At 41.3% G+C, this 20,806-nt stretch overlaps 1 protein-coding gene across 9 annotated transcripts in view; it reads right to left on the reverse strand.

Annotated features, from left to right (window-relative positions):
* The window catches only part of HIVEP2 (HIVEP zinc finger 2), a 136,160-nt gene that overhangs the window by 49,298 nt on the left and 66,056 nt on the right, over positions 1-20,806 (reverse strand). For all 9 annotated transcript variants that reach the window (XM_059467972.1, XM_059467968.1, XM_059467974.1 and 6 more), the window contains one exon: positions 2,034-2,131. The gene's annotated coding sequence lies outside the window, so the exon portion shown is untranslated. The remainder of the gene's footprint in view (positions 1-2,033; positions 2,132-20,806) is intronic.

Below are 20,806 nucleotides of genomic sequence, written 5' to 3' on the forward strand. Positions count from 1 at the left end.
AGGTGGAATCAGACTGCAAGCTTTTACCTGTACAGTAGGCAGTAATAGGGTTCCATTTCTTCATGGGAGCCTTTTATTAGCTTACACAGTGTATTTACTACCCTACCAGTATTAAGTGCTTGCCTTAATATCCTTAGCACACGAGGTAGTGGTACATATCATCATAGCTACAATAACACTGGTTTGAACTACATGAATTGAGAGCATCTATTCTAAAATTTAACTGTTCCAAACAAAAAGTGAAGTGTGCTATTAATCGGCTGACACATTACTGGGGAGAGTTCTTCTGTACAAGAGCCACGGCAAAAAGGGCCCAATGCACACAAGTGCCTTTAAGTTACACGCTGACAAAACCTGAAAGCTGTATGCTAAAACCCCATTTCAGAGCATGGCAGCCATACTCTTGTGTGCCAAAGTTCTCCGTTTTCCACTTAAATCCTGCCTGGTGAGTCAGGACATGGCCAGGTTTCCATACTCCAGCAGTGTTCCATTACTCCTCCTTATAAATTTCACACGCTGTTAATGCTTTCCAAACTGGCAACACAGCTCAGGGGTGCATGAGGACAGTTTATTTTCCTGCTGAACTTTAAACAGAAATTCCACAGGACCTCTGGCGGGGGTAACAGCCCTGCTGACAGCCATCAGTTCACACCCTCTCGCCCACCCAACTCTGATCCCAGGCTGCACACAAACATCTCGGCTGCTCTCAGAGGCTGCAGGGGGGAGAGAGAACAATGCAGATACCCACGACCCCCATTGCAAGGACCCTGAGAGGGATCCATAAGAAGAGATATCCCATATAGCACCATTGTGGACTGCAGAATATTTGGGATCAGTTCCAGGGTTGAGCAAAGGTTCAAGGGATTGCCCTTCTCAATTTAACCCCTTCTTTCACTGAATTCATACATAGAACGAAACATAGGTCCAACACTATAACACTATTTACATAATCCTGAAAAATCTGGTGCGGTTATCTCAAATCTGTATTTGAGAAAAATCTGCGGTTATCTCTATGTTCTGTATTTTCTTTGAACACCTCATGTGCTCGTGATATCACATGAGAATCTTCAGGGTCTTCCTTATACACCTAGCTTCTAAGGTTGAAGATAAATATTGGATAATTAAAAAAAAAAAAGAAACTCAATGAGAGAGATCAAACTTTCCTTAACCTTTCACTCTTTCAAGCTTGCCTTAATAAATTCTAAGGGCTAACAATTCTTTGACCATCAAGGATGTGCGAGAAGATGAGAGCAGTTTCTCAGTGCTTCAGGTCTCCTACAGCAAGAAAAGTAACTTTGTATTACTGCATATAGGCACAGTTTTTGAGACTGTGAATAAGAAAACTGACCATCTTGGGACTACCAACCCTAATAAACATGGTGCTGCAATCAGTAGCTGAAAATTGACTTTTTCTTGACAAGATAAATTGTCTTCTGAACTGATGCCACAGTAAGACCTCTGTTGGGGATCCACTAACTTTAAGCTTGGGTGTTATTGCATACAACAACATTAGCACTTTTATAACTGCAGTTTCTAAATGCCCAAGTGTTCAAGACCCAGAGGAAAAATGAAACTTTGAACAGTACTGTCCATGGTGCACTTGAAATGGCAAGATTGTCAAGCATAAATCACCAACTTATATTTTAGGACAAAGTAAATAAACACCCCCAGACATTTCAGATATAAAAACCTCACCCACCATATCTTCCTGTATTTTTACAAGCACACTTTTCGGTTAAGTTCAAGAAGTGGAGTCCCTGGATATTTGATATAAGAATTGCATAGAAGAAGGGAAAGTGGAAAACCAAATATGTGGACAAAACAAAGACATCACTTCCAAATTAACAAAAACCTGCCCCAAAACAGAAATGTCTCTAATTTTGGCAAAAGCTGGCTTCAGTTGTAACAAAAGGACACATAATGAGGAGTTGAATGTGGGTGACTTCCACATGAAGCCTTTTCAGAATTACAAACTGTGCTCTCAGACCCACTCCCTCAGCTCATGCAAAACCACCCTTCCTTTGCTCTCCTACCTGGCTGCTGCCATCAAAGGTGCACATGAGTAATGGTTCCAGTCAAAGCAATTTGGTTCACTACTCCAGCAAATATGGCTGTTGACTCTCTCTTCCACCTGTTTGGAAAACAAATATTAAAGATTTTTAAAGTCTGTGATCAATTCAGCCTGCTGTTTGATTTTATAACCTGACTTTATGGTGTTGGCTACATCAATACATGTAAGAACTTCAGAGATTGTCACAGTCCTTCTTGCTGCCTTCAGAGCAATGTGGCATCAGCAATCAGTAGCTCTCCTGTGGTTTCCAACTTGCTGTGGGCTAGAATACACATCAACTAATGCATGTCAAAGTGAAAACAATAGACATACAAGGCCAATAGGTGCATACAATGACATATTTTCAAACATGATATATACAAAAAGCAGGGTAAGCACAAACCATGAATTGTCTTTTAGGCCTTGTCATTCCAAGTGTTCTGCCTAATTTCTGTCCCATTTTGAAAACATCATGCCCAAATCCTAACTTAAGAGCACATAATTTTTAATTAAATGCAAATACATTCCTGTTATTGAACCAGAGCAATGTGATTATCTTTCATCCTGCTTCTTTCCTATTTAGCACTTTAAAAGTGAGACCACCTATAGGAATTCCCTTTTCCATATGATGCTAGTTTGTTTTAGAAAGTAAGTTATTAGCATACAGTGTGAAAAACAGTCATAATCCTTACATTTCTCCTTACATGTGATGGCACTCTGGGAAAGACCACAAAGAAAGCACTTTCTGCACACAAAAGACCTGCTGTAGGCATGTGTGCAGGAGTGTATGTGCATCCAAGGCACAGAGCACCAGGAGATATGTTCATTAATGTGTCAGACACGTTAGACAGCCACAGGCTGCTTTGCTTACACCTTGCAGGGAGTGGGTTATTGAATACCCCTAACTGGGGCAGACACACAAGGCACCGGGAACTGGAGGCTCAGATCTCATTTGTACACAGCAGAGCTGACTGAAATGCCCACCTTGTTAATACTCAGGCAACAAACCTTCAGTGATCTTGTATTCAGTGAACTACATACTCCAACAGGCCTGGCTGTTCTGACTTTGCAAAGACTGGTGTGAAAGACAACTACAGCATGCATTTTGCTCAGGGCACTTTCTTTCAGGCTTCCCCACATCCCTGAATACCCACATGTGAGATCCCAAGCAATGTGACGGGTAGGAAACAAGTGTGAGCATCCCAGGAGAATGTGCTCCTGCACAGGTCAGCACTCCAGGGTCCCAGCAAGAAGTGCAGCTCATGTCACCCCTTCTCCTGCTCTTTTGCCCTGGCTGTGGCACTGGGCTCTGGCTGGCTACCATCTCAGGTGATCAGGCCACCACAGCAGAAGGTACATGCTCCTCAAGGCCTTACACGTCATGGTAGAGGAGCATGTCAGAGGACTTGGACAGGAAAATCTCAAACTTAGCCCACCTAACTTGCAGATTTGTGCCTGTGGCCTGACCACAACATACCCTGAAGCCAAAGCAAATTTCCCTCTGCTTCCAGCAGGGAACCTGTGCTCTGAGGTGTGGGCAATACATGGTGCTTCCACTGCTAGCAGAGCACAGATGTGAGCCAGTGCAAACAGGGTGCCAAAAGCTGAAAGGTAAAACAGGGCTGGAACTGGCTGGCAATAAATGGACATGCTTATGCTGGTTTTCCCTGCAATGTTTGCTACCAGCAACAAAAACAAATAGTAAATGATAATGTGTTATTGACCAGCAATATCAACAGCAGTCTATACAGGCATCTGAGTGCATAAAATAACACATGCTCTGGCTGCAGCCCCTGGCACTTTATCACACCAATCTACAGCTTTCTAGGAAATGATCTGGATGTGAAGCCAGGAACCACTTTTGAACCTTTGAACAGACAGGGCCTAATATGGTTTTAATCGGTTGGTGAAACCTTGGCACGTCTCTACTCAAGGGCAAAACTCTGTACTTAGCACGGCCAGCATTTCAATCACTACTTTTACAATTGACCTGAAAAATGTCCCAGGCAAAAAAGCAAAGTAAAGCAATAAAGAAGTCATGAGTCCTTATTCTCCCATCCTTCAGTAGGATCAAGGAGTGATCTGGATTGTAGCCTCTTCCCCCTGGTGTGGCATGGATACCTTCCAGCCCTAAAGCAGATCTCCTTGTACTTTCACAGGCTGCAGTGGTTTTAGTGCTGCTGGCTACACTTGCACAGTTATTTCTAATTAATATGCATCATGAACTTGTTTATCCTATCTGCAACCTAAAGACAAGGGTTTTTATACTCATTTATACTCAATCCTCTCTATGGCATCCTGGCAGAAGCAGAGGAGAATTTCAAGAAAAGAGAATAAAGCCATAAGTGAAAGATGTCATTTATAGAACAAATTCACACTTCTTCTTCTCCAGCTTCATGGAGAGGGTTTAAATTGAAATCCATGAGGAACACTATATTCCATTTTGCCCTAACTTATTTTAGCTCAAAACTGAGCTAAAATAAGTTAGGGCAAAATGGAATATGTCCAATGTCTTCCCTCTTGCTGTGGTAACCTCACTGTCTTCAACATGGTTCCTCAAATACTCCAGCATCTGATCTGTTAAATTCAGGCTGCATCAGTTTCTGGGTATTTAAGAAACTTAATCATTGCTTACAAGGACGCAAAATATTCTTCAAACCAAGACCTAGTTAAGGACAGTAGGTTTTCATCCTGGCAGTACTAGTGCATCTCCTTGCTACCTTAGCACCTCATAGCAGCACTGGTTCTAGCAAAGGGGAAGTAGTCTGAAGGAACAGCCAATCTGCAGAGTCTCTAACAAGCCCAGATAACTCATGTGTCCTCAAACAGGATTTTGCTGCCTAATTAAAGCTCAAGAGTTATTGTTTGGATAGCAAAACCAGGAACTTTTCTTTTTATCACCATATTAGTAAAAAATTGAGCGATCCTTTGTTCCTTTGCTGCAGAAGAAAACAAGCATGCCTCCAATGCCTACCCACCAAAGACAGACAGCAATGCAGCCACCACTGCTAAGCATTTTCTAGTGTTTATAAGTTGCTAGGTCTCTTCTTACAACTAACAAATTGTTGGGCAAAAGGAAATTATTTCTAGTTGCATCAGAGGAAGTTTGGATATTAGGAAAAAACTTCTTTGCAGAAAGAGTTGTCAAGCCTTGGAACAGACTGCCCAGGGCAGTGGTTGAGTCACCATCCCCAGAGGTATTTAAAAGACATGCAGATGTGGCATTTGGGGATGAAGCTTACTCATGGACTTGGCAGTGCTGGATTAACAGCTGGACTTCCAACCTAAATGATTCTGTGATTCTATTTGGTCACACCTGGTCATGACTCTCCTAATCTCTTCTGCAGTTGTTTGGCAGCTATTGGGACTATGAATAGACAAGCTCATCAAAAGGGAAATGAGAGTATGAAAATCACAGCATGTCTCACTGTTTGGAAGAGCTTTTTCAGTTTGAACTTTGCCTCTCAAACGCTCTGGGAATAGCCTTTTACACAGGACCTGGAAACACAGGCAGAGGTGCTCTGATAATGACTTACACCATCTGCTTTTGAAAGACTCCTAGCAGCCTTGACAACCCCTGTAACTATTTTCTAGTCATAAAACTACACCTTCAGTGGTGACACAAAAATGTAACAGAGACATCAGCATCATCTGATCATAATAATTAAGTAATGTCATGGATCAACAGCAAGATCTTTGCTTTATATCACTTTTTAAATATTTGTTAAACTGCCACTGTAGGGTCAGTTGAGGGTAGGGGGTTGACTGGGACATTCCTGTGCACCTTCCAAAGCAAAAAAAAGTCAGAAATCTCCTGTGTATTTTAATCAGAAACTAAAATTTTTGGAAAGCAACTGGATAATATTTTACTGCTAATTATTCAAAGATTCTGAATTAGTACAGTAAACAGGTGAAATTGCTTCAAGAGTACAAAGGGCTAATAAAGCCATGCCCATGTTACTCCTTAACTGGCTTGCAGCAGATAGCATTCCAGCATAGTCTGTAACTAACCATGGTTTGGGAATTTACCTAAAGCCTCATTTTGACTAGGTCTGTAAGGTACCATTAAGCTGCAGCCAGGTTCTAGGATTATACAGAATAATTTGTACTAAAGAAGAGTTAAGCAATATGGGTAGAAAAATGTGCACACTTCTGCAGTGCATTGACCATCAACTTGAATTCATGGCGGGTAACACAAAACAGGGGGGCTATATGCAAATCTCTCACTTGGAGCCATCTTGCATGAGCTCTCTCTTTACAGATGTTTTCTTACTTAATGCAATGAATTGACCACAAAAACTTCTCTAATATGTATAGAGTGTGAAGCCAGTCAGAGTGGATTTTCAAATATTTTAATTTTTTAATTTTCTCATTTTTCTCTTTTTGCTCCTTTTTCCTTTCCAAACTCAGAAGGTTCATAGAACTCTGTGAATTATCATCTGTTATAGGAGAAATAAGAAGTCTAAAATTTGTTTGATTGCAGCTATGATACATTAAGTTCCAGGCATCAATCTCAATCACAGCACTTTTTCTCCAAATGGGCAATATTTTACAGTTATCGCTCTCCTAACAAAACACAATTTATTATACACACAATTTGATAGCTATGGCAGCTAGAAGCAAAAAAGTATTCTGAAGAAGAGAAGGAAGGTAAAAGCAATGTCATACTTTAAATTGACTTCATATCATCAATGCCAGAAGACAATCATCTGTGAAATGATGTTCATGCCTTGATCAAATGCAATCATACCATATGCAATTGAATTTGGAAAAAGTGGAAGAAAATTATTCCCATTAGTTTACGGGTGTTCTTAATATGTTCACACAAATCATCTTTGAATAGATGAATTAAAATACTTAAAGCAACCCTACCCTTGCCCTCTTAATTCCAGGTCATTCTGGCAGCTCCCGATACTGCACAAATATGTTTGCCTACAACCAGTTAGATAAAATTAATGGATCAAATCTTGAACTACTTCCAAACTAAAAGGTATAGAATTCTTTTTTTGAATCAAATGTTGCTATGCTGTAAACATTTTTGTCTTCATTATTAAAACAGCAAGGGATTTGAAGCCTGCTTTATCTTTCGATATATATATGCTTCTTTTGTTTTCCACAATTTTCTCAATAGGACTATGATAGCCCATTTAAATCTTTTTTATAGACAGCTTTTCTTCATTTTGGTATCCTGCTAATACCATGTTGCAGATCTCAATGCAAAGAGCACAAAGAAATCTTTGAAATATTTCAGTTTGTTCAAATTTGTACATGCATAAATTTATGTGCATATATAAGTGTTTATCTACATAAATATATGTATATATCCATATGTACATATATGTACATATTATATAAATAAAAATAGACATATTTACTAATGCATGTGTGTCAGTGGAGCTGGTTCTATTGTTGCTTGGGTTCTGCAATCCAAACAAAATTTAACTAAAAGGAACATCTATGAACTTTGTTTACTTTACACATAGGTAATTCACTTTATTAAAACCAAGAACCTAATTACTTCTTGGGAGCCTCCCTATGTTACCTCCTTTATCTTCAGACCCCAATCTGCACAGGAGCTTATTTAGCTGCTGCCACTGAAACTATGATTTTGGGTTACTTTTTTTCACTTCAGCCAGGAGCTAAATTAGCAAGAGCACATCCCCCTAAGTACAGGTCCATAACCTCACTGCGAATAACGGTTTGGATGCTGCCAGCTGAGACCTGCACCCTCACTAACCAGGTCTGATGCTTTTAGACAATGGTCAAGCTGACAATTGACACAGTGTCCTCAAACACACATTGCTCAACCCATTTGCCTAGCCTGCTGCTGCCAAGAGGGCTGTTTGTGCGGGCAGCTGGCAGGAAGATGGGAGTACATCTGGAGATCCTCCGAGAGTAGGCAGGGAAAACGAAAACATCAGATCTCAGCCAAGCCCAAGATAGGATTCTAGGTAAAGCTCATGCTCTATGGGATCCAAACATGCTCTTTGGCACAACAGACTTTGGCAAAATCATCATGAGGAACCTCCCACACTGAGTGGCCTTGGCTTCCATTCTCTCTTTGAATGACTACCCTGCTACGACACCCATGCATTGGGGAAAACCAATGCAGCAAGGTGCACGGTGAAGAAACTGAGGCAGAGGTAGTAAGCAGACATTAAGGCCACTAAGCAGGTAGGCTACAATATGGCAAGTATCCCATTAGACCATGCCAATCACCTAGCTGTCAAAACTATCTCCATCTCCATGGAAAGGCCATGGCAGCATCGAGCCCATGGCAGAGTAACAGCCATAGGGCTGAACAATCTCAGCAGCAGGTGAAAGCTAACTCATTCCCAAGAAACTGACAACAGGGTCAGCTGTGCAGGATAACAGTGGGATTTCTGTAAGCAACAGAATTTTGTAAGCAGGGAAAATAATCTAAGGACTTAGGGTCTGTTTACAGAGTTTTGGTTGTTATCTGCAAAATCTAAGCTAAGGCTCCCTCTAAAATAAAACTAGAAGCTCAATGAGTCTGGTGTTAGTTAAAAGTATAGACTTCACTCAAGGCACTCTGAATTTAGCCCAGATAAGCTGAGATCAGTCTCAGACAGTTGCAGAGACAGCTTGTAAAGCACAGGATTACACAATTGTTGTTTCAGGTTGGCAGCCCCAGTGTAACACCATCACTGGCAACTGACTATTTTTCTTGAAAATCTGATGGTTTGGGCCACCAAACCATCTCTGAGCACACACTTTCATAGCACTTCTGCTGGACATCATGTGACCTCTCGACAAGGAAACGACCTCACTATCCCTTGTAATTGCCACATCTAGAGAGGGACTGTTTCAAGTGTCCTCTCTCCCAGCCCCTCCACTCTGGTCCTCCAGGTCTTAAGACTACCAAGAGAGACAGCAGTGAAGACTCTGGTGCTCCTCAGTGAGGCAAGATCCCTCTGCACTGATGTCACTCTGCTCAGTAATTTGTCATGAGCGTGGGCTCTCTCCATACATGGCAGGCTGGAGGAGGAATGACCTCAAACTCCGCTTCTAATCCAGGGGGCGTTGCCAAAGCACAGTGTTTGAGTTTGATGCATGAAGCGCAGAGATATTTTCAGCTACTGAATCACACTTTTGGCTCCACAGCTAACTTGAACTTCTCCTCAGTTTTGTTTGCAATTTTTCACATTTTGCGATCTCAGAAAAAGAAAAATAGGTGGTGCTTTAAAGAAAAAAAAAACCTGCATAATCATAAAGGTGAGGATTTTTAAAAAATATCCATTTTATTTGAGTAACTTCTATTTTTCTCTTACATGTGTGGAGGAGTGGAGTTAAACAGATTACTAATAGATTATGGTGCATCACTAATGTCTGGCTTCTTTATTTCACGTTCTAAATATATGCTATTAAAGGCTGCCAGTGAATGTTTTCTAATGATTTTTGTGTCAACAAAAGAATGAAAGAGTCTGAAAAACAAGGCAGTGCAACAGCAGTTAGCTTGGACACAGCTACACAAGAGCTTTTAGCTGAATTCCTATAGCTGCTCAAAAATATTTTGCTATACTTGCCCCATGAAACCATATTCACTTGATTACAATTCACAACCACAATTTGAAACTCCAGTAATGAAAAAACAAAATATCATTTTACAATACAAAGGGCATAATTCTTAATTGACTTATCCTGCCCGTTACAACTGCATCCCTCTCTGTCCCTGTGGCCTGAGCCTACTACTCTCACTAATTTGGGAGAAGAGCTCCAGCAGAGAAATTATGCAACCTCATTCACAGCTAAACAAGTCATTTAAGCAAGTCACTTAATTCCATCTCTAATCAGTAAAGTCAATTCAGCAAAGCAAAGCATGTGCTCAAGTCAAAAGTGAATAGGTAGTGTGCATCTTTTTGAATGTTGGTTTTTCACAGAGTGAGGATTTTCCACAAAACTTCCCTTGATTTACCTTTGGAGCTCATTAGGCTGGAAGAAGGTAGAATTCAGCTGTTAATCAACTGTCACTCATGCATGTAAATACTAATCTTTTTAACTCATCCATAAATCAGTTAAGCAAAAACAAATTTTAAAAAGGCCATGGGACATATCCTTGGAGTGGACATAGATATATATACGTATACATATGGATTACAGGGACCAGAGAGGCAGGAGTCAACACAAAAAAAGTGAGGTAAGAAGCTACCATAGGAAATTGTGTACATACATTGCTGATGAGCCTCACTGAGCCTTTATACAGAGTGAACTGGGAAATTATCTGCTGGAAAAAGAGTGAAAAATAATGGGCATTTCTACTCTTCATTTCAATTTCCTCACGTGGCAACAAGGAAAGAGCGGGGATAATAAGCACACTACTTTGATAGTAGTGTGAGGAATGTGGATCATTTGATAAGGAATGTGGGTCTTCCCTTGATGGACTGAAGTAACAGGGCAGCCTCTAACACCATCTGAAATCTATTATTTTCCTTCAAATTTCTTTCAGTCTTAGCAAGCATCATTAATCTAACAGAGATGACTTCCAGTCAAGCACAGATCCCCAGGAGCATTCCTTGACTGCAGACAAGTGGGAAAGGAAAAGCCTGTTGCAAAGAGCAGGGCTGGAACCAGTCATGGGGAATTTATGCCCAGCAGCAGGCTGCACCATTTGCCTGCTTCTGCCCTTCTCCCCAGATGAAGGAGCCTTATCTGCCTTTGCAGATACCAAAATCAATTACAAATACCACGGGCCTGCCCTAAACTATGCTCTGCTGCCTGAGGCTGCTTTCTGCCAAGCTCCCAAGCAAGTCCCCATAGAAAAAGGCTGTGGGGAATGTGGGGAAGGGAGCACTGAGGGCCAGGCTCTACCTGTTCTTCCACTCCTCCAGCTGCTGTCAACGCACTGACTTGTTCTGTGTTTGAGATTGCAATCTGTCCCTGCCCCAAAGGTGCTGCCAACTGTACAAATGTTTTCAGAAATTAACTCCAGAAAAATACACATTATGCAAACATCATCTCTCTTCCCAGATGACACAACATGGAGCACCAAACACGAACAAAAATGGACCAAAGAAAGCACAGAGGCATTGTGGAAAAAAGCTCATTTAGTGAAGGGCTTCTCTGCCCTCTTTACAGCCATTGGGACAGTAATGCTGAACTGGCTGGTTGGCCACAAAAACTGGATAAATTGAGAAAACAGAAGAGACAATTGAAAGCAAGGGGACAAACAGCAAAAATAAGTGAGACAAGAGATGGAAAGCAGAAATGCAAAGTTTAAACTGCAGCTGTAATTCTGAAGGTAACAGTCACATTTAAGAGTAGTTCAGTTTGCTTTCCAGTTTTGGAGAGGAAAAGAGTTTTCTTATAAAAAACCCCAGCTTGTCAGCTGAACTGCTGTGGGTTTTCCCCGGGTATTTTGTGGGACAGGAAAATTATTTTTCTCCAAGCCTAGGAATGCAGAAACGTCTAAGAAAGGGCAAAATTCTGACAACCTCTGGTGTTGTGCTAGGACTGTTGGGATGGGAGAGGAAGGTCACATCAATAAAATCTATAGCCGCAAGTGAAAGAGCTGTGTTTTAGTTGCTGCTGGCCAGGGGTCAGTCCCTGGCACTGTTCAGAGCTCTCCCATGGTAGCACTACTTCCTCAGTCTTTCTCCTTTACTAGCATGACTCTTACAATTAGGCAGGAAAAGGGTAGTTATTGTTGTAGCAATGTTTTTGTAGGCTTATTTGGCAGCTTTTCTAGCAGGATTTTAGTACAGTTTTGATAACATGCAAGTATGGGAAAGAAGGATTTCCACATTGGCCAAAGAAACACTTGTGGCAAGACTACCTATTTTTAACATGGTTTATTCCTAGCACTATTTCAGACACAGTATTTTCTCTCCCATCTGTTGACACAGTTGTTTTGTTCTTCTGAAGACATAGTTGTCTGTCTCTTAGAGAAAAAAACGAACACCAACACCATGAATAGTTGCAGAAAAAAACATGAGACCAAAATCCAATCAAGCAGTGATCTGGTCAAAAGGTAACACTGGCAAAGCTTTATGACTGCAATGTACAGCAATTTTTCAGATGCCTCTTAAAATTTACATCAGGTATTTCAAGTGTGACTGCTAATCTTTAAAATTCAGGTCTGGTATACTCAACAACAAAGATGGTTTATTGATCTAAGGGGTCTGACTGCAGAGCTGCTGTTGGAGCAATGTACCAGTCTGTTCATGAGGAGTGCAGACACAGAGTAAGGTGCAAACACTTTCTTTAATAAGGGAAGGAAAATGTAATGAGAACACCAAGGGGAAAAACATAAACCCCAAAGGCTGATAAAAATTAAACTGGCAAAACAGGATGAAACATTAAGCAATCCTTCTAACACTTGGGTTCCCAGGCTGTTCTCTCTGATTTTTAATGATAATTTTTTTGCCTCACTGGAGTTCATGGTCATGATCTAGTAGGCAATCTGAAAACCTTATCTCCTCTCAAAGGCATTTCAGGCAGCTTGAGAGCTGGTAGATGGGAGCAAATAAAACTGAAGCATGGCTAAGGTAGGACCTCTGCAGATCACTAAAGCACCTCTGTTCTTGTAGAACAGCCTATTTGCTGGAAAAGCTGCAATATGAAAACCTGATATATTAAAGGTCAAGACTCCAATACAGAGGAGACTCATCTGTATTGTGTTTTAATTTCTTTTTATGCTGAGAGGTGCCTAGGGTTCTGAAGAGGTGACAGAAAGATAAATCATGCATGACAAACTGGAACAGAAGACAAGGCTGTATCCAGAATAGGATAGCTCTGCTGGTGCAGCTGTCCGAGCACACTGTACTGACAGTGTTCCCAGCACAGCCTTCCTTCGTACCAGCAAAGTTATGTTATTTGCTGGCACAGCTTTTTCCTGAGGTCCATCTTCCCTCATCCAACACACTAAAAGTGTTTCAGTAAAAGTAAAGGTTTGTTCTAAGTGTATCCACAGTGAGAAGAGTTTTTGTGTGTGTTAGAGATGAAGTCAAGGATCATGCCTCTTTATACCTTTGGCCAAGACAGCAGAGACAGCAAAAATCTGTAAAACAGGCATGTTCTTCATTTGACTGGAGTAAGAAGTCCTTTGTAAAGGTTTCAATACTGGCTTCTGCCCCCATTGGAAATCTTACCTTCTCATGCACTTCTGCAGAAATGCAGAGATAAAATGTCTCACCACATGTGCCCTTATCAGAAAGGTTATGGTATTTCCACAAGCAAAAGAAGTTTCCAGCACTCCCATGACTGACTCCAGCTCCTGCTCCACCCCCATTCTGCAGAAGGCTCACCCACCTGGCCCTGTCCCCATCAGTGAGGCTGAACCTGGGCTAAGTACTCTTCTCCCCAGAGCCACAGGAAGGGGGAAGCAGACAGTGGGCCTGGTGCTGCTGCCTGCTGCAGGCACAGCCTTCTCCCAGGATGGAGAAGAGAGGACCATGATGTGCAGAGACATGGGGGAAAATTATGCCAAACTAAGTGCCTGGTACTATATGGGCAGTTTAAGAAAACAACTGATTTAAGATGTATTTTAAAAATAATTTTATTAGTAAGCTTCCAGGAGCCATGTGAAAAGTTGCTTTCCAGGTGTGCTATATGGTATGACCTACTGGTCACAATCATTTAAGTGATTTGAGATTTTAAGACTGTTGTCTGTGATTTTCATAAGTGACTTTAACAGAAAGCAGAAATGAGGACCAGCAAAGGATCAGGCAGCATACTCATACACGGTTTTCAGCCTGTTAAAAGAGCTTACCTGCCTTTGGTTTGACGATGTCTACAGCTGCAGCCATTGGCCACCCAGTATGATCTATTTTTTTTCTAAAACATACAAAACTTCCTATTTCTGGAAGGCTGGACTTACTCCAGGCTACTATGGTTTCCATAGACAGGAAGCTTGAAGGTCTGGGATTAAAACAGCAGGAGATTGAAAAGAAAATTGAGGACCTGGAAATAACAGCTGATAGTTCTGACGCAATCATCACTGAGAACACTGCAGCTCTGAAAAATGTAATCAACAGCCTGGAGAATAATCTCAGATAAAAGGCTAGGTTTCGGAGGCCAGTGGAAAGCTCCTGCAAGGACAGTTACAAGGCAGGTTCTGGTATCCTTTTCCATAAGGGTTTCAAGACTTTTTCCTCAGCATCATGTAGGAAAATGTGATACAAAAGCTCATAGCTATCCAAGCTATCCTGGCATATCTCATTTAAAGGAAAATGTTGCTGGCTAAGAGCTATGACAGCATGTCTTGCTCTAGCTATGGAAGCCGAAGGTCCTTCTGTCCCTACTTGTTCCATGCTGGCTGAAGGCTCACATTTCTACCTCATTCACTGCAAGCCCTCACTGACCTTCAACCAAAGCCAACCCAGATGGCTTTGCCTGGAGTAAGAAGCAGAGCACTTCCACAGCTCTTCTGACAAGTAATCTCCAGCCTGTAAGCAATGATGATCCATGGGCAGAGGGTCATCTTTAAGCTGTGCAGTCCCTTGCAATTCCTGTCCACTGTCTGAGATCTGAAGCATAGATGAAGAGTTATGGAAAAGGCAAGATGGAAAGTTTAACTTGCTGCATCACTAAAGTAACAGCTGAAGAAATAAGCTTACCAGACACGCTACTGAACTTAAAGCCCCAAATAAAAATTATCTATGATGTGGTACTTGACAGAAGACTCATTTCTTCAGGGCAGACACACAGGTTTTAGCCTGAATTTTCAAAGCTCATAAATGTTGTTGTAGACAAAGTACCCCTCTTGAATATCATTTTGTGATAGTCAAGACAAGAAAGAATAAAATGCAGACTCCAAATAGTGTACTAAACTCATCCCTCTCTAAATTGCCTATTTTACTATGCCCAGAAAACTCATTAAAAAGCAATATATTTTAAGAAAAAGTTACTGACCTTTGGAACATAAATGATAATGCAGGTGAGCAGAGCCTCCACTAAATTTGATGCCTGTGTTCCCAAAGCTAGGTGCCAGCTCAAACAGATACTATTGCACTAAATGGCAGAAAGAGACTGGCTGACTTAAAGGGACTGGCAGGGATTAGCTAAACCTGGTTTCTGAGGATGTTTCATATTAACATATGGTATCTTCAAGACCTGGTTGCCCCAGGAAACAGAAATGGAAAAACAGGTTTTTAGGCTACCTTTGCTTTCATTGCTGCATTCAGCTGAGCTTTGGGGCAGCTGCAAGCAAAGACTAAGGAGTATAGGGTGGCAATTTCACCAAGACTCATACCCTTAAACCCTCAAGGTTTGATTTTATGTAAGGGCTCCAGCTCAAAAATTAGTAAAACCAGAAAAATGGTGAGAGGCCACTCTGACTGTAGAAGCTCCAACCAAGGAAAAACTGGCCCAGGAAAGGAGACAAGAAAAATCCACAGGACTCAAAAAATGCTTTTGGATAACAGAATCAACACATAAGGCCCAAAAAATTGTTTCTACCAGGAAAATATAATGCTACTACTAAGAAACATAAGAAATCAAGCTAAAGGCTTCTCACAAAGAATAAAAGACACAACAAACCATAGTGGTCACTCAGAAATTCAGATACAGTGAATGGTTAAGAGAAGTGATAAGGTAGGGAAAAAGGACAAAACAGATCCCTACTGAATTTTACATCTCCAAAGAATTATTCAAATTCCTACTCGAGCATTTCTGAAAATTAATAACATCATTTTTGATTCAAGCAGTTATAACAGATATATAAAAATTTAGTCAATTATGTCTCAAACCATTATTGCCCTGTTCTAAAGCATTTGTGACCACCATAAATTCCTTACACTCCTTACTGCTTCTTGATAGAAAAGCAAGCACTCAAAGAAAAGAAGCTATTTTTTTCTGTCATGACTACTTCATGGGAGACAAGGAGAATAACAAGATCCCAGGAAGAGGCTCCAGGCAGAGCCTGATGAACTTTGCAATGACCTTAGGACACTGCTCACCTCTTCTCTAAGGATGGCTAACTAATACACCAATCCCACAGCAGTTTCAAATGTGATTAAAAGAGGATAAGTAAATGGAGTCAGAATTAACTGTGCTGGGGCTACTTCATTTCTTTCATTCTGACAAGTCAAAGAAATTCTTAACTTGAATGGCAGATGTAGGTTTTGGCACCTATGTTCCAATGCTTTTCATACCATTTCATAACAGCTAGTCCTGGCAATGAGCAATGAAGTCCTCAGTGGGTTTGCAGATCATCACAGCAACATGATTGGAAAACTTGATCCAAATATCGTAAAAGTCAATGGAATCTGGATTGAGACCAAAGAGAAATGCTCTTCCGTGCCAGGTGTGATTAACTATACATCATGTTGCTCCTGTGGGTGAAAGTCAATCTTTACCCATGCACCAATTTTAATTAACACCAGAGCCTGCTTTTGAACAATGAAGTGTCATGAAAGAAAACATAACCTGGCATAGAGGAACTGTGTCTTCAATTAAAAATTCCACTGACTACAGTAACTGCTGGGTAAGACTATCACACCATTACTTAAGGGTGTGCACATACATATGAACACACAGAGCTTACTGATCTCTTAAGTCCTCTAAACCCTTCCCTGGAAACTTGCACCACGACAGACATTTGTAGCAGGACAGATGTAGCTCATGTGGTCATGGGGACACAGATTGCATCTCACCTCCTGTGTGAGATTATTCTCTAAAATGCTAGACATTTCCTATCTTTAAAATATGGAAAAAATCCTGTGAAAAAAAAGTATAATTCTAAGGAAAAAACACAAATGTTTTAAGTGTAGCCTAAATATTGATAAGATTTTATTTTTAATACCAATTTCCAGAGATTATTCATAAACACAAACACACTGTATTATGTATTGTAATATATAATTTATGCAATAATTATTTGGCATTTTACATCTGCAATAAATGCAAAGTAATATTGGTCATATTTTTATCTTACATGCAGAGGGCTTTTTTGCCAATAGGGCTGTAACAATTCACAAACCAACCAGAAGAACAAGTCAGTCTGACAAGAGTTGAATCAGAAGAGAACAAAAATCACAGAAACATTTAGGATGGAAGCCGCCTCTAAAGCCACCTAGGGTCATCCTAGGCCACCTATAATAGTCACTTACCTAGTCTAGCTGTCACTGACCCCACACCTTCCCATGGCAGTTTGCTCCACTGACCTAAATGTTGTACAGTAGTAACTCCTTTCCAGTATTGAACAGTCTGGAGCAAAGTACTCCCTGCTGTAGTTTAACCACAGTATTTCACCCCAATTTCTCTTCAGCAACATATGAAAAGATCTTGCCTTTTCATTCCAGCCCTTGCAGATACATGTGTGCACCCAAAGCTCTCACTTAGGCTCTCTCCAGGCCCAATGTACCTAGATTTGTTCTCTCAAGCACACTTTCAGCTTGACTTTGGGTTTTCCATCTTCCTGAAGAGTCCTGTGAACTCAAGTTGCCCTTTGGCTCTTTGATTTTGTGGACTGAAGAGGATTTTAAATATTTGCACCAAGTCTACCTAGGAATTTAATTTATGAGGCTTGAAGTTAAAAATATGTCATTGCACAACTCCCTGCTTTCTAGTGGCATTTGTTCTTTCAAATTTAATATTGTTCTCCCAAGAGATACCTCAAGAAAATCCCACATACAAGATCAATACCGATATTAATTAAATAGCTGGAATTTAATACTGCTCTTCTTCAGCATGTGCCCTGTAATTCCAGAGAACTTCCACCCAAACACCAACCAAGAGTGTTACCTCCCACCATAAACTTATGCCACCCCCATTAGGGATTGCTCAGAATGAAGCCACATCAGCACCAAGATTACCTAAACATTTGCACAGAACATCTGGAGGCTGCTGAGGCCATACTAAATTCCAGCAGCAGGAACTTAAAAGCTACTTCTGCTATTCCTGGTCTGCAATCGTGGCCCATATACTTTGATTTTTAAGTAACACCCCTCACCTCTTACATGTGACACACCTGTGCTCCCAACACAGAGGAGGTCCAGGAGCACAGGAGAAGCTGGTGACCTCCTCGTGCTCACAGAGGGTCTTTGGCTGAGCTGCCTGGAGTCACACACTGTGTGTGCAAGGCACATGCCACCAGACATCCACTGTCCCATCTCTGCCAGTGCCCAGCACAGATCCCTCTGAGTGATGTCTGAGCATCCCAAAAACACAGACTGGGGTGGTCAAGCTCTCCATCTGTGATAGAACACCTGTGCTGCTTTTGATACCTGAGAAAATGCAATTTCCACAACTGTGGATTTAAATTCATTTTGCATATCATTTTATCATATATCTGGGACTTTAAATCAATTATCTGCCTGTAGCATAAAACAAGTCCATTTTCCCAATGAAAATACATGCCTGAAGTGCTGAAGACACATGAAGAGGGGACATATTTTCCTCTGTTTAGAGGAAATTGGCAGAGTGCATCTGAATGGCTCTGCTCCACTGTTACTTCAAAGGGCTGCAATATAAGACTCATCCAGCTTGTTTTCAGAATCAACATGTGGAAGGTTTGGGTTTCCTAGTTTTTCACTGTTTCAACAAAGAGAGGACACCAGTGCTGGGACTGCCTTTGCCTAGTGCCAGCATGAGAAGCTGAAAACAGGTTACAATAGCATGGCACGAGCAATTTCTATATTAAAGAGAGAGATATAAACTCTGATACAAACAGACAAGCATTATGTTTTCTAACATGCAGCTCAGAAGACAGGCTTATTGGCCATAAAATGAATTATATAACCCAACTTGTATTATGTCATCTGAGACCTTGGTTAGGCCACTATCTTTGATATATATATATATATATGTGTGTGTGTGTGTGATATATATCATATATATAATTATTTCCCCCAGAAAACTGTCAAGTTACATTCCTTATGTAACACTGCTGCAGTGCTAACCTGAAGCATAATGACTGTGCTCATTATAGGGTTATTATGAGTTCTGAGATGAAGAGGTGTCAATAATTTAATTTTCTCCATATAAGGTAAAACACTGCCTGTTGAAAAGGGAATCCCAATTATATCTGTTTGAAACATTAATTTCAGTAATAAACAGGTTAAGAGCAGTAACCACAGGTCCCCTCTGGCAAGACATGCACGCCTGTAACTCAGGGGGTGTGCAGGACAAGGAGAAGGGATGCTGCAACCTCAGCTGCTGGACCTGGCCTCAGTGTACAATCCTCTTCATCCTTGTACTGAAGAAGATGGTTCACAATCCTGCAGTGCTTATGGCCAAACAGACTCAATGTTTTTTGTATAAAATATATAATACCTATACAAAGTATATCTTCTGATAATTCAGTCTGGCCCTTTTTTTGGTCATTTTTGCTGTCAGTTCAGTTCAGCCTATTAAAGACTGTGAAAAAAAATGGTCTTCAGTGGGGATTTATATTCCAATCACATAATCTCAAATTTCTTTCAGAAAAAGAGCTATTGACCTGGTTCTTCAGTTTTCAGGTAAGTGTGGTCCAACTTTCAGATGCTGCCCTTATGTTGTGATTAGGTTTGGCCAACGACTTCCTATTTAATATACTGCAAGATAAACTGATACTGTGCACTTGGGTTCCAAATGTGTTAAATCAATTTGATAATGACAGACCAAGTAGGTAAGTCTCTACCTGTCCATTTGTACAGTAGAGGGGGGTTTTGGTCATCTTTTCTTTTAAAGACCTGTGATTTAAAGATCTTTTAAAGGCCCCATCTCTAGTGAACCACCTTTTGTTGCTACAAGTTCTTGCAGTAAAAAAGCATAGGTGTTCCTTTTCAAGGATTCCACTGTATCCCTTACCATCAATATCCAATTAAGTTGCAAAGCATACTCTGGATTCTGTCAGACCCCTTACTGGGGCTTGCCCTGGTTTGTTCCTGATGTTTGCCTGCACTGGTATTCCCAAGAACCAGCTGGGCTGTGTTCAGTGCAGGCCGATGGATCAGCAGGAGGTCATGGACCGCTGCAGTGCTCACAGCAGCTGCCTCTGCCTGCTCAGCCTCTCTCTGCCCTAAAGCCTGCAGTCTGCCTCAGTGCAGCCAGGGCTCAGGGCTGATGGATTATACCCCCCTGCTATCTAAAAGAGGTTTCAATGACTGATGTTCAGGTGTAAAGGTCACTGAGGATGAAATTAAAATCTTGGGAACAACTCGGAATGCAGGCAAGTTTATTTCGGTGTATGTGTGTTACCAGAGTTTTAAAATTGTTAACAACCTAGCAAAAGAGAAGAAATCCTGACTTTAGGGCTTCTGCTGCATCTAGTTCATCTGCCTGCTCCAGGCAGTTCACCTAATGCAGCAAAGTACAAGCCAGCCATAGTGAGACAGCCCTGTTTCACAAGCTCACTGATAAAATGCACTTCCATTTCTAGGGCTTAGCCCACAGTCTGCCACCTTACAGAGCCTCCTCCTGACCCCAGCCCTGCAGGGTGAGCCAGCATTCCATCCTCTCCACTGTCAGACAAGTGACATAGATTTGCAGCTGGAGGTGAGAGAACAGCTGCAAAGAAAGTGCAAACCTTGTCACGACCACGCTGTCCCTACATATCCCCTCCCTACATATCCCTGCCCTCTCCTAGCGGCACTCACAGCCTGCCTGCCCTTTTGGGCTCAGCTCCTTCTTCCAGTGCCCCCCAAGCCACTGGGACCAGCACAGGCTCCACTCCCTGCCTGAGATGCTGAGGAGTGACGACCAAGAGTCTGCTCCTGCACAATCCACCCCAAACCATAACTCTAAATGTATCTTCAATTCTACTCATGTATTTATAGGCCCTTGCATGGGGACAAATTATGCTTTCAAAAATATTAC

This window comes from Ammospiza nelsoni, chromosome 3 (assembly GCF_027579445.1).
Source record: "Ammospiza nelsoni isolate bAmmNel1 chromosome 3, bAmmNel1.pri, whole genome shotgun sequence".
NCBI lineage: Eukaryota > Metazoa > Chordata > Aves > Passeriformes > Passerellidae > Ammospiza > Ammospiza nelsoni.